A 15,003-nucleotide genomic window follows, 5' to 3' on the forward strand; every position below is an offset into this window, starting at 1 on the left:
TAATAAGCATGCATCTAAGCATGTGACTAAATGAAGGTAACATACTTGAAATGTTTTCTTGGAGCATCTGTTCTGAATATCCCAACAATTTACATTGAAACTTGAATATTTTTCCTACATTCTAAGTTAATGGAGTCAAATTTTTCTCAAATAAATTATTTTTATTCTTATAGATGAAGAAATGTCGGCACACATATCTCCAACATCATATGCAAACTGCGATAATAACATTCGCAGTTCCCTGAAATAATTAAGATCTTCCTCACTTGACCTTTTTAATAACATTCACACGTTCTGTTCTTTAGATTCTGATGTAAGAGGTAAAAATCGACTAAATGATTCAAAGCGTGTGTAGGATTTTGTATTTTTAGCCAAGGAGAAATGAACAGATTCAGTTTTCTTTATTCAGTTTATTTGATTCACAAGCAAAAATATCATTTTTACCTATGTCAATTCATGAATCTTCAATAAATGCCCAAGACACAAATCTCAAGTAAGAAAAATTATGAATCATGCAGTAATCACAGTCACAAGTCACTTAAAGCATCTAAAGTAAAATATGAAGGTAATCAGTCACATTCATGGCGTGATTATTAATTACCTGAGTCCATTACTACCGGATCAGAGTTTCTATAAAAATGGTGTAGATGGTTGCGGTTGGGGTTGTTGTGAAGAATTGTCATGGTTTATTTAGACATGTTCATACATACGTCTTGATTTTTGTATTTCTCTGACAAATCAAATCTCAAAACCAGAAATTATCCAATTAAGATAAGCTGCTGTTATATGAGGCTGAGATTAAAATGTTCATCATACTCTTAAGACGAAAGCAGACAGGTTCCATTATGACACCTTTTCTCTAGTACGATTATTAGAGGATCTCATGAAAGAGTGTGCAAGTTATTTTCATGTGCCTCTGAGGACAGATCCGTCATATAAATGTAGAAACACGTCTGTGTGCCTCCTACCATCTTGTATTACTGCAGGGGCACTTGTGTTGAGAAGTGGTGAGGGTCACGTTTGGCGGTAGTAACATTGGAATGGAGGACCCGAGTGCAGGCTGGAGCAATGAACCAACATGAATTGATAGATGAGGCCCAGGCTTAAACAGACAGACAGGCAGACAGTCAGTTGAGAGCAGACAACAGATACCTACACAGAGGAAGCAGTTACAGGAGTCATCAACATGCAGAGCACAAAGAGAGACACACAGAGACAGGAGATGATGTGGCAGCTGACTGGTGAAACAGGGCTGCAACAAATGCCAGGAAGAAGATGAGCGAAATGAGGAACAGGTAAGCAGGTGCATCCGGACCATAGACTATGTACAGTGCCTTGCATAAGTATTCACCCCCTTTGGACTTTTCTACATTTTGTCATGGTATAACCACAAATTAAAATTTATTTCATCGTGAGTTTATGTAATGGACCAACACAAAATAGTGCATCATTTGGAAGTGGGGGGAAATATTACATGGATTTCACAATTATTTACAAATAAAAATCTGAAAAGTGTTGAGTGCATATGTATTCACCCCCTTTACTGTGAAACCCCTAACAAAGATCTGGTGCGACCAATTGCATTCACAAGTCACATTTGCAAGTCACATAATTAGTAAATAGGGTCCACCTGTCTGCAATTTAATCTCAGTATAAATACACCTGTTCTGTGACAGACTCAGAGTTTGTTGGAGATCATTACTGAACAAACAGCATCATGAAGACCAAGGAGCTCACCAAACAGGTCAGGGATAAAGTTGTGGAAAAATATGAAGCAGGGTTAAGTTATAAAAAAATATCCAGAGCTTTGAACATCTCTCTGAGCACCATAAAATCCATCATAAGAAAATGGAAAGAATATGGCACAACCGCAAACCTACCAAGAGGAGGCCGTCCACCCAAACTGAAGAGTCGGACAAGGGGAAAATTAATCAGAGAAGCAACCAGGAGGCCCATGGTTACTCTGGAGGAGTTGCAGAGATCCACAGCTGAGGTGAGAGAATCTGTCCACAGGACAACTATTAGTCGTCTACTCCACAAATCTGGTCTTTATGGAAGAGTGGCAAGAAGAAAGCCATTGTTGAAAGGGATCCATAAAAAATCCCGTTTGGAGTTTGCCAGAAGCCATGTGGGAGACACAGCAAACATGTGGAAGAAGGTGCTCTGGTCAGATGAGACCAAAATTGAACTTTTTGGCCTCAATGCAAAACGCTATGTGTGGCGAAAACCCAACACTGCCCATCACCCTGAGCACACCATCCCAACAGTGAAACATGGTGGTGGTAGCATCATGCTGTGGGGATGCTTCTCTTCAGCAGGTACAGGGAAACTGGTCAGAATAGAGGGAAAGATGGATGGAGCCAAATACAGGGAAATCCTTGAAGAAAATCTGATGCAGTCTGCAAAAGACTTGAGACTGGGGCGGAGGTTCATCTTCCAGCAGGACAATGACCCTAAACATACAGCCAGAGCTACAAAGGAATGGTTTGGATTAAAGAATGTTAATGTCTTAAAATGGCCCAGTCAAAGCCCAGACCTCAATCCAATAGAGAATCTATGGCAAGACTTGAAGATTGCGGTTCACAGACGGTCTCCATCCAATCTGACTGAGCTTCATCTTTTTTGCCAAGAAGAATGGACAAACCTTTCCATCTCTAGATGTGCAAAGCTGGTAGAGACATACCCCAAAAGACTTGCAGCTGTAATTGCAGCGAAAGGGGGTTCTACCAAGTATTGACACAGGGGGGTGAATACTTATGCACCCAACAGATGTCAACTTTTTTGTTCTCATTATTGTTTGTGTCACAATAAAATTTATTTTGCACCTCCAAAGTACTATGCATGTTTTGTTGATCATACGGGAAAAAGTTTATTTAAGTCTATTTGAATTCCAGTTAGTAACACTACATAATGGGAAAAAGTCCAAGGGGGGTGAATACTTATGCAAGGCACTGTATATCAAGACACAGGAAGAAAGACCAGGGACATCTAGTGGAAAGGTGGAGTATTATACGAGGTTGGTAAAAATATATTTGATTTCATTTTATATGCAAAATAGCGTGAATGTGTGTGTGAATAAACTTGACTCACAGGCATTATAGTCTTTGTTTTGGAGTCATTTGATTTGTGTGTGTTTCTGTCTGTGTGCTTGCTCTGTGAACTGAGCTTCTCTCTTGCCGTCCGTCTCTGTTCTGGGGGCAACGGCCCAAGCTTAAGACTGTTGCCATGAAAACACCAATGAGCGTGAACCACACAGGCCGAAGTTAATTTGGGTGGGGGGGCACTTTCAGATGTGCCCCACGAAATCTGCCTAGCAACTGGACTCGAAAAATGAGAAAAGCGACTCCAGCTCTGATCCTGTTGGCTGCTCGGCTCCACCTGAGCTAACAGGCTAACAGGCTGACACGACCTGAGTCTGTGGACAGGTTTCACTCACATATCGGATGAATAATACGGTTTGATCTTCGGTTTGTTCTCCTGACAGAGAAGCTAAAGACGTCTGCGCTCCCGTTTCTGTGGGAAGTCCAGTTTAGTATTGTATTTATGTGTTAGTAGTGATGAGCAGGTACCTGTACATGGCTTGTTAGTTTAGCTCCGCTAGCCTGCAGGCGATGCTAACGGGACCTTACGGAGTTATTGACCCGACATGAACCAACATGATCCGGTCCACCCAGCGGGGGAAAGCGTTAGAGTTGAGTGTGTTTGGAGGATAAGCTCCACCACGTAAGATATCTGATGGTATGTAAAGTTGTTTCACTCGCCAAACCATTTGACTTGACTACAGAAACAGATTTACTGTGATAAACTGAAACGTGAGTATTTAAAGTCACATCTGCATTTTAAGAGCAGCTGTTTAAAGTAGCATTACGTCTGTGGTGAAAATGTACGTACTCTGGAGGAATTTTCAATGGGTGTCACAAAGTGTCTCAATGGTGCCCCCGAGACCCCGGCACGTGTTCACATTGACCAATCTTCACAAAAATCAATACACAGGTGTATTCATTATTATTATTATTCATTATATAATTATGTTTTCACAGAGAAGTGGAGAGACATAATGTGGACTGTTATCAACAACTCTGTGGGAGATTATCACCTTGAATATTAATTCAGGCTTTTTAACATGGAGCCGGCCACTAGTGGCCATCCAGTGAACTGCAGCTTTTCCAGGATGTTGCGCAATGGTTTCAAGGGAGATTTAATGCCTTTAATCAAAATGAGTGATGCTCCGGTCCTATAATGTGCTATGAAGTTCTTGACCTTTAGTTGTCATCCCTCCTCTATAACCTTGCTGGACATCTACTCAAAACCCACAAGTTTGCTACAGAGCCCAGACAGACGCATCATCAGGTAATTTACCCAACTGTATGTTCCCTCCTGCTTCTCTTCTTCCACCATCATCATCATAATAGTTTGCTGGTACCTGCTTGCAAAAAGGGCTTCACCAGGGGCCTAAAGTCTCTGATTTGAAGCCCTGATCCACAAATTATTCCCTGGTTATTGGTAAAACTTTTAAAAAATCCTATCCCACAATGTCAAAAGCCAGTGAGAAAAATAACTACCTGGATCCACCCCTTTGTCTGTGTAACCGTACATTTTCCCAGTGTTAGAGGATAAAGATATAAGGGACTGACTTTATTTATTCAGCTATTGATGAGAATTATATAACGATAATTATTGATATCGTTTTATTGCCTAGCTCCCTGTTCTATTTGCAAACTTTGGCTCTGATCTTTGTCCACTTAAGTCCAAGGGCTGAGTGATATATCAAGAAACGACACAGCACAGACTTTGGCCCTGATGTCTTTAATGGCGTCTTCCACGTCTATTACATCTCTTTTGCATCCTGACTAGTATATATGTTTTTCATGTTAGAAACGTCATCAACATTTCTGCACATTTTCCTCAGGAACCGGTTGGAAAAGTTCCAGACAGTGTCCGTAGCAACTGACACAGACATTTCAGTTCTCATGTACATGTCTGAAAGCAACTAGATCTGCATATCGTGTCAGTGTCATTGGTTACACTAAATGTTTCAATGATTGTTTCAAGCCTCATTTACCTGACTTAAGTGTGACGCCCGATCTTTCCCGAAACGTCTTTTAGTTTTGGTTTCAACTCTGTCCATAGGTTTGTTTCCTTGGTCCCATTAGACGGATCGTCACCGACTTCTGATAAATCTGCAGAAGGCCGAGGACATTATCCGACAGCGTTTCGTTGGAAACATTAAGTTCATCGGCGAAATCTTCATGGTCAAGATGCAAACGGCGGCTATAATGCATGACTGCGTGGTCAGGCTGCTGAACCACCAAGACGAAGAGTCTGTACAGTGTCTGTGCAGCCTGCTCACCACCATGGGCAAAGTCCTTGATTTAGAGGAGGCCAAGGTGAGCTGGAAGTAGTACATTTGACATAAATCTTAAATGTCCTTTATTACGGTCTTAGAAAAGGTCTGAAGGGCTACAGATTGAAAGCTTCGAATATAATCTAGAGGATAATATGCGGCTGGTTTCCCTTTCCAAAACTAAATATTAAGAGAAATGCGTTGTTTGCAGGGATGAAGATGTGATGTGAACTTTTTGTCAGCAGTGTCTGGTAGATTGAATGGAGACATTCTGAACATGAACTTCATGTCTCAAATTAACCATTTCTCTCCCTCTGTGTCTCACCAGCCTCAGATGGATGAGCATTTTAACCTGATTGAAAAGATCGTTAAAGAGGGGAAAACTTCGTCTGGAATACGATTGATGTTGCAGGATATTATAGACCTGAGATTGGTGAGTCCTCTGTTTATGCCAAAATGTATCTAGGACTGTGTGATAAAACCCACACATGCTCCTAAATTCTCTGATCAGTCAAAGATAAAGAGCAAAGAAATCTGTTTAACACTACAGAAGTCTGATTCAGGTTTGAAGTCATTGTGGTTCTGAATTTTTTTTTTTCTTCAGCACAACTGGGTGTCCAGAGGACCCGAGCAGGGTACGATAACCATTGACGAGCAGGAGGAGCCAAGAAAAGTGGAGAAACAAGTGCTCTCCAATGAAACCGAGAGACAGCCAGGTCAGGCCTGCAGTCTAAATCCTCTTTAAGGTTTAGAATCACATCGACACAGCTATAGTGACTCAGGAAACCAGTCTGTAGACTTCCTGTCCATATAATCTGCAGAGATGCTTTCATGCCCAACAGCAGACAGGAAGCCCCCTCACTCCCTCCCATCTGCTAGCTGAGCTATAATATTTCATCTTGTAACGCAGCATGCCACAGAAACAGTCAGATATGTCACTGTCTGCCACTTTCACAGCCGTCTGACTGCACTGTATTTCCTGTGAACTAATCTTAAACCTATACTTCCCTGTTCGTTTGTTTTTTTTGTTTTTTTGTGTGGGTGTGTCTCCACAGATCCAAGTGAGCAGAGGGAGCAGCGCATAGAGAAAGAGGAGCCCTGGACCACTGTGCCTAGTAGGAACACAAGAAGGACGAACGACCCCAGGAAAATCCCAAAGGTCTCCAAGGTGAGACGAGCTGTCCGAGGCTTTGACACAGATCTTACCATTCTACCTTTTTCTAACCTTCTACTGTGAGGATTGTACAAATGCACTGCATACAGGAGACGTGAAGCTGCTATTTACTTTCTGTCCCTAATAGTTGATTTGCTCATATTTCTACATTGGAATCACAAAAACAATGACAACAATTACCATGTGGTAACTGGTCATGTTCCATGGAAACTTAAATCGTTGTCAGACATGACCGCCGGGTAAAATCGGGAGAATTGGCTACAGACTTCAAACATTTAAATTACTTTGAAAATGTACTTTTTTTTTTTTTTAGAACAACTGGGTGTCCAGAGGACCCGAGCAGGGTCCGAAAACCATTGTCCAAAAGGAGGCAAAGATAAAAGAGAAGGAGGAGGCGAGAAAAGTGCAGCCTCAAATGAAAAACATCCAGCAGGGCCCCTGGGCTCAAGTCCCATTGGTGAAGGGCAGTGGTGGAGGAGCCAAGGCCGGTGACTCAGGTGAGGTCACACCACATGACTTTCAAACCTATCAGATCACTGTGCAGTTCACACTACATGACCTGCTGATCAGGAGTCATGTCACTGTTTGGAGTTCATACTACAACACTTAACGATGGAAGGCTGTCACTCACTTCACAATGTTTCGGCTGCTCCGCTCTGTTTAACTGTAGTTGTCACTGATTCATCCAAGATATGAAGCTTGTTAGAAATCTGGGAGTCTGATAGTCTTTCATATCTATTACATTTTACCAGAATTTCCTTCATCATGTTCTTAAAAAGGTTTTAAATTTAACTTGATGAAACCCTGATATAAAACAGTAACTTACAGCATATCCTGTACACGGAGTCAGGTGAAGCATCTTCCTCTTAATGACTGGACCTCGACTCTGATCACCCACAATCGTTATTTTTCACTTTTCTCTCTTTTAACGTTTCATCTCTGCGGGCCTCAACTGCTTCTCAGCGCTGCAGTCCAGCCCCTCACCACAACCCTCCACCCCTCCTCAAGAGAAGGCAGACTTCGACGGAAGGTATGAGATGACAACGCTGTCTGATTTGAAGGATCCTGTTGGTGTTAGGTTTCTCTGAAACTTGAGGAGAGTGTCTCTGTGATTTTGATATTTATCTTTTCTGCTAGCAGGATATTTTTAACTTTGATTAACTAGAATCCATTAATTTAAAAATAAATCAGTTCTGTTATTAGGGTTTTGTTTTGCTTCTGTTTAGGTCAGTGATAATAATTTGTAGTAGGTTCAAAATTGCTGGAAAAGCTTGATATTCAGAGTTTCTCATTTACACTGCCATCCTTCCTGACTCTTTGTTTATTCGTCCCCCACGCAGAAGAGGCAATAAGAACAGGAATCGCAGGAATCGCCTCCACAATCTGCTGCACAATGCGCCTGCTGTTTGTCAGCCTGATCCGGTGACCAGGGGAACCAGTTCGAAGGAGCTGCTGGAGAGTCCAGCCCCGGAGGACGAGTGGTATTGGTGATAGCCCTTGTCAATACAGTGTGGACATTACACACGTATATCAATAAACTGATCAATATTTGTTTAGGGAAACAAAAAATGAAATCTGATGTTGATCTCTAGTTTCCTTATATTTTCCGCTATGTATGGAAAAATATATACAAGTATTAAAATATCCTTTTGCTATCATTTGATGCAAGCATTTCATTATTTGAAGGCAAACAGCATTTCTCATTGGCTTACACAATATGTGCAGCTCCTTCCTTATTCTTTAATCGTTTGTGTGCCTGCACAGAAGGTCTTTCTATTTTTATGAACAGCTTTATAGAAGAATCCTTTAATAAATCCTTCAGTAACTTTAATTGTACTTGCATTTATCCATATTTTGGCACCAAGTAAGTACAACCTATTTCCCAGAGGCAGGGATGGACTGGGACAAAAATTCAGCCCTGGCATTGTCTGTCCAGACCAGCCCACTACATTATCAACGGACACCACATAGAAGTCCACAAATCTCGCAGCGTCTTCTCTCATGCATACTACTGTTACCACCTAGCTCAAAGATGGCAACAAGAAGGGAGGCCACACACAAACCTCTCAAGCCAAAAGTAAATTCATTTAAGTCCAAATCAAGATAGCTCTAACTACGTAGTGGGATGTGTAAAATATGTTACGCGTCAGTGGTGTTAACAGTGTTTGGATGTGTGAAAATAAGGTGTGATGTATGTTGTAAGGTGCAGAAGCAAAGAAAAACTGAGGCTGAGGGCCCCATGCCCCTGGAAGCAGCCTTTAGATCTGCAGCTGAAGCCCAGCCCAAAAGGGCAGGCCCAGGGTGAGGCCCCTGCCAGCTCTACCTGTGTCTGGAAAACAACTCCTCAGGCTCTCACATGTCAAGTGGTCAACCTGAGAAGGACATGGATACATTATAATGTCTCTAATCATCACAAATTAAGTATGATTTCATAAAACATAAAAAAATGATTAACTCACCAGACTAGAGGAGACTTAACAGACAAACTTTGGTACAGTGAAGGCAGAGAGTGGAGGCAGACAGAGGGCAAGTCCTCGAACATGGACAGAGGGGGAACAACTCCTCAGGCTCTCGCATGTCAAGTGGTCAACCTGAGAAGGACATGGATACATTATAATGTCTGAAAAATAAAGAAAATGTTTTCCTCTGTCCTGCACCTAGAGTTGAGAACTTTTTTGATGTGTGTTTCTTTTAAAACCTTTTGAAAATTATTATAATTATGAAGTATGAATTTATACATTAAAAAATACATGATAAACTTACCAAATTCTAACAGTGGTCCCAAATGTCCACATATAAAACAGAGGGAGAACGACTCTTATATCACAACAACCTGTAATAATTGATTATTTAGTGTACATGATCACACCATTAAGGATCAACACATAAGCACTCTCATCTCTATTTACAGCTCAGAAAGTTTACTGTTGCCATGGCAACAGTAAACGACGTTAGCAGCTCTTAGCTAGCTTAGCTAAATCATCTGAACAATAATAACCCATAATATCACAATTCGGCATATTAAAACAAAATCAAAAACGTTTTCTACTTTGTTTTGGACATGTCTAAAAAATGTTACTTACCATGTGTGCCTCCACTCGCTCATCATTGTCGAGTCCTCGCTCGTCTCCCGGCGCACCTGCTGCTGCTGGGCTGGTGAACCCGGCACCAAATAGGTCCGTCAGTTTGGCACATTTAGCAGCCTCCACCTCCAGAGACTTCAGCTTTTTTTCCCGATGCTTCTCAGTGCCACCCGGGCGTTTTTTACTCTTATTATCCATTTTAAGTTTCTGTCTCAGCAGCAGCCCGTCCCGCGACTCCCCCCGCCAATGCCGTGAGGTCCCGCCCCACCCTGGTTTGTGTTGTGATTGACAGCACTGTCAGGGCTCTCTGAGCCTGTCAGCCCATGATTGATTGACAATGACAAACAATAGACCAATAATATGTGTCGATGCTGGCAACACACTGCCAGCCCTCTGTAGCCAATTGGCTGGCCCAATTGGAGGGAATTTAGAGAGGAAGAAGAGAGAAAAAAAAAATATATATATATAGCGGACCAGACCGGCCCACATTGGGTCAACGGCCCACCGGGACGATATGCCCGGTATGCCAGATGGCCAGTCCACCCCTGCCCAGAGGTCAGCTGAATTAGCACTAGTTGGATACAGTGTTGAAATAATAGGATTTAGGCCGGCAGTGTTTAGGTCAGGGGTGTCCAAACTTTTTATCCCGAGGGCCACATACAGTAAAAGATTCGAAGGTCTGGGCCACTTACGCCGCCACGCCCCCCTGCCCTGGAGCGGACCGTTGACAGTGCGCCTTGATTGCGTCGCTCAGGGCGGGGGGCGTGGCGGCGTTCTGAGGGACAGCTGGCAGGTCAGGGGTGAGATGGGCGCCACCTAGTGTCTAAACTGAGAAGTACAATACAGTGGACAATAGTCCATAACATTGCAGTGATTTTATTTGAATGTCCATGTGTGTGAACCATTGAATTTTTCGTGTGTGTTTGTGGGTGCGTGTGGGGTCAGTGTGGCCACATAGAAGGGGCCAGTTAGAGTCTTTAAAGCCATATAGAGAGATGCGTTAAACTGCATTAGCAGATCCTGTGGGTAGAGACGCACAGCCTGTATGAATGGAGTATGACTAATAATACATTGTGTAAAGTTGGGTGGGTCACTTGTATGTGATCACAATCACAATCACTGTCCCTGCAACGCCACCTAGTGGATACAGACGGACTGTATACTAATAATCATAATAACAGACATCTTTAAACTGTATCGTTATATCATATGATTACATATTTTTGTGGGCAAAGAGAACAAATTGTAAAATAAAGCTATAAAACAAATTAAATATGCATATTTTTTAAATAAAATGAATCCTGCGCAGTTCACTTCTACGCGGGAGGTAGACAATTTCAATGGGGCTTTACTGTATGTCAGTGCTTGGGCCTTATTATAATAATAAATATCATTATTACTATTATTTTAATCAATGACGATTTAATGAATAGATGTTATAGCCTCAAATGTATTTTCATCATATAATATACAAATACTGTACAGTAATAAACATCTTACTTTAATCTACATCATGTGTGATATCAAAACCTTATAGCTATAGCGGGGTTCCCGCGGGGTCTTAAAAAGTCTTAAATTTAATAATCGGAATTTTAGGCCTTAAAAAGTCTTAAAAAGTCTTAAATTTGATTAAGCTAGGTCTTAAAAATGAATAGGATTAGGAAACGTTTTCACGTTAACTAAATGTCCGCGTTGCAGAGTAAGCAGTATGGTAATCAGTTACCCCCCCAACAATTCGTATGGATATAAATCAGCATGGAACCATCACTAACTTTGCAGCCCCCGGTGAGAACTTATCGGAGAACACACAGTGTATTGATGAGGATTGATGTAAGGACTGCATATGAGGAACTTATTCTTTTTTAGCCGGTTCTGATTTCCAGCTCCGCTCCAGGTGTGTCTGCTAAAACACGGCTCAGACGACTTCTCTCTGTTAATGTTCTTTAATTTGGCAACAGCACAGTACAACATATGCCTATGAAAGGCAGGCAGGATATGGGTGAGAATACGTGTGGTTCTATATTAACAAAATACGTCCTTATCTATCCGTATATACATATTAGCGAGGAACCCAGCGATAACGCTGCACTCGCGCTGACCGTGCAGCCCCAGAAGTGCAAGTTAACTAATAAAGAACTCTGAAACTACTAATAACACACAGTGCCCACTCACGTTTCTCGCGGATGCACACGCACAAACAGACAGCAGTCTCTGTCTGACGGACAGCTGTCTTCTTCCTCTCTGTCTCGCGCTACATGTTGATTACTACTGCGCTACACTCCGCTTGCGCTACTCTGAGCGCACCCCCGCTAAATACGCGCTCCCGCCGCAGGATGCAGCGCGCGCTCCTCTTTCTGTGCTCTGCGCTCACCTCCGAGATGCAGATAGGCAGCCTTTATACTCAGTGTCTAGCAATTGAAAACGCGCAGGGCAATCAAGCTAAAAGAGACGAAAATTCTACTAGTGTGTCGACGTCTTTTGTAACTTTATGGGGAAGTGCAGGTTCAACAAAACTCGGTTGAATAAAAGCATGTTTAAAGCATGGTTAAAACCAGTGGAGGGGAAAGATTTTGAAGGCCTCTGCACCTTTAGCAAGTAAACAGTAAAACTAGGAACATCAGGGGTAAAGGCTTTAGAATCGCATGCCTAGTCAGAGAAACACAAGAGAAGTGAAAAAGCAACAACAAACGCCTGCCATCTCGCCGGTGTTCGAGCGGCTGAGGGCATGGCTGGCAGCAAGATGGCCGAGGTTAACTCCAAGTTAAATATTCTTAGTAGGAGCTGCAAGGAGAAGTTGGCTGAGCTTGAGACAATTGAAAAGGAGATTGTGGCCTAGGCAGCAGGTTTATGTAGTGTTGGGTTGGGATGTTTAATTTTCTCTCTGGCCAATTTTTTCGGAACATACTTTTTAGGGATGCACCGATATGGAAATTCTTGGCCGATACCGATACCGATATTTAAAATAACAATCTGGCCGATAGCCGATACCGATATTTGTTTATTTTCTTTTTGTTGTTATTCATTCACCCTTTTGTGCCAGAAAAATTATTAAATCATTATTTAAAAAGCACTATTTAAAAAATGTTCAGCCCTTCATCACTCTTATCTTTTAATGAGCACAAATTGAATCAGATTTATGAAACAATCTTTGATTTAACTAAACTTTATTTAACAGAGACATATTATGCCCATTTTACCGCAAGTTGAAATGGTTCCTGTCACAGTCTGCTCATCTCCTGTCTGCCAGTATTTTTCCACTCACCTGTCTCTGCTCCACTCTGCCAGTCAGCCACACCTCCTCATCAGGCCAACTCTCCACACCTGTTACAGCCCTGGCTGCATTTAAGCCTGCTCCTGTCTCTGCTTCAGTGCCAGATTGTTCTTGTGTCATGCCTGACTTTCCAGCGTTCTTTCCCCGGACTGATCACCTGTTGCCGACCTGCCTGCCTCGTCTCTGCCCTGGATATTACCTCAGCCTTCTGCCTTCGACCACGAGTTTCGCCTGTTCCCTCCGGATTACGCTCCTGCTCTGCTCTGTGGCTACACAGCTCAACACTGGACCTGTCTGCCAGCTAGGTAACCCATCAGCTGTTGACTTTACCTTCAGTCAGCGACACCAGGCTCTCTCCTGCTCAGATCTCGCAGATGATCACTGTGAGCAAAGACTTTTCACCCTGCCACTGTTTGAACTGTTAAAAACTGCAGTGAACAATAAAGGTCATTACCGACTGGTATTTAGTCTGCTTGTGCTGCTTTTGGGTCCTCACAATATCCGTGACAGTACAATCTGGCCAGACATGGACCCAGCACACACGCCGATGGATCGCCTGGAGAATGTAGAGGCGATGCTCCAGCACCACGGGGCGCTGCTGCTTTCAAACTCAGCAGAGGTTCAACTGGCGGTGACTAAGCAGGAGCAGGCGTTTACCTCGCTAGCCTCGCAGGTCCAACAGCTCGCCTCAGCTTTTGCTCAAGCTGTCCCTCTGCCTCAAGAACCAGTTCAGCCTCCACCAGCCCCGGCTGCCTCTGCCTCTGCTTTCGTCTCGGAGCCTCGTGTGGGGGTTCCTGAACGCTATGCCGGGGACGCAGAGGGTTGCCGCCCGTTCCTCACGAACCGTTCCATCCTGTTCGCCCTCCAGCCCCACACCTTCGCTTCTGAAGACGCCAGGGTGGCGTTCAACGTGAATCATCTGACGGGGCGCGCTCGGCTGTGGGGAACGGCCGAGTGGGAGCGTTGCACTCCAGCGTGCTCCTCTTTCCAAGCCTTCGCCGCTGAGCTCCGCAAAGTGTTCGGAGAAGCTTCTCGAGGTCCGGACGCCTCAGGAGGGCTTCTGGGTCTGAACCAAGGGTCTCGTTCAGTGGTCGATTACTCCATTCACTTCCGCACCCAGGCTAGCTCCAGCGAGTGGAACCAGGCTGCCCAGTGCGACGCATTCCTGATGGGGCTTGCTGACTACATTAAGGACGAACTGATTTCGTACGAACTTCCCTCCACTCTCGACGGCATCATCAAGCTGGCGTCCCGCATAGACCGTCGCATTCAAGCGAGACAGCGGGAGAGACATCAGGGGCTCACAGGACGACGCCAGCCTGCCCCGTCACCAGCGGCTTCCGGGTGTCCGCTAAAGGGGTCGGGCTCACCAGGAATGAAGGAGTTCCTGGTGAGTCATACATCTAGTTCCTCCTCCAGCTCACGATCCCTGTACCAGGTCCGCCTGCTACTGTCTGAGGGATCCCAGACCCTCGCCACCCTCATTGACTCTGGCTCTGATGCCAACATTATGGATTCTAACCTAGCTCTGCAGCTGGGTGTCGGTCAGATTCCCCTGCCAGCTCCAGTCTCCACAAACGCGCTGGATGGCCGACTTCTGGGAACTGTTACCCACCTGACAGCGCCTATACGGATGTTAATCTCTGGGAACCACCATGAAACACTCCAGTTTCACATCCTGCACTCTCCTCGTCATCCTCTCCTTCTGGGTTTCCCATGCCTCCGACGTCACAATCCACACCTTGATTGGACCACAGGGGCGATCCTGGGGTGGAGTCCTTCCTGTCACCAGGTCTGCCTCAAGCAAGCCGCCCCACCACGATCTTCTGCCGGGACCAGTTCTTCGACCGATGTGCTGGGGGTCCCGCCTGAGTATCTGGACTTCAGGGAGGTCTTCAGTAAGGCCAAGGCAACCTCCCTTCCCCCACATCGGCCCTATGACTGCGCCATCAACCTCCAACCCGGGACCACGCCGCCCAGAGGACGCCTGTATTCCCTGTCCGTTCCTGAGAGGAGGGCGATGGAGACATATATCAATGACGGTCTAGCGGCGGGCATCATCCGCCCTTCCTCATCTCCGGCTGGAGCGGGTTTTTTCTTCGTGGAGAAAAAAGACAAGACACTCCGCCCC

This window comes from Pleuronectes platessa, chromosome 12 (assembly GCF_947347685.1).
Source record: "Pleuronectes platessa chromosome 12, fPlePla1.1, whole genome shotgun sequence".
NCBI lineage: Eukaryota > Metazoa > Chordata > Actinopteri > Pleuronectiformes > Pleuronectidae > Pleuronectes > Pleuronectes platessa.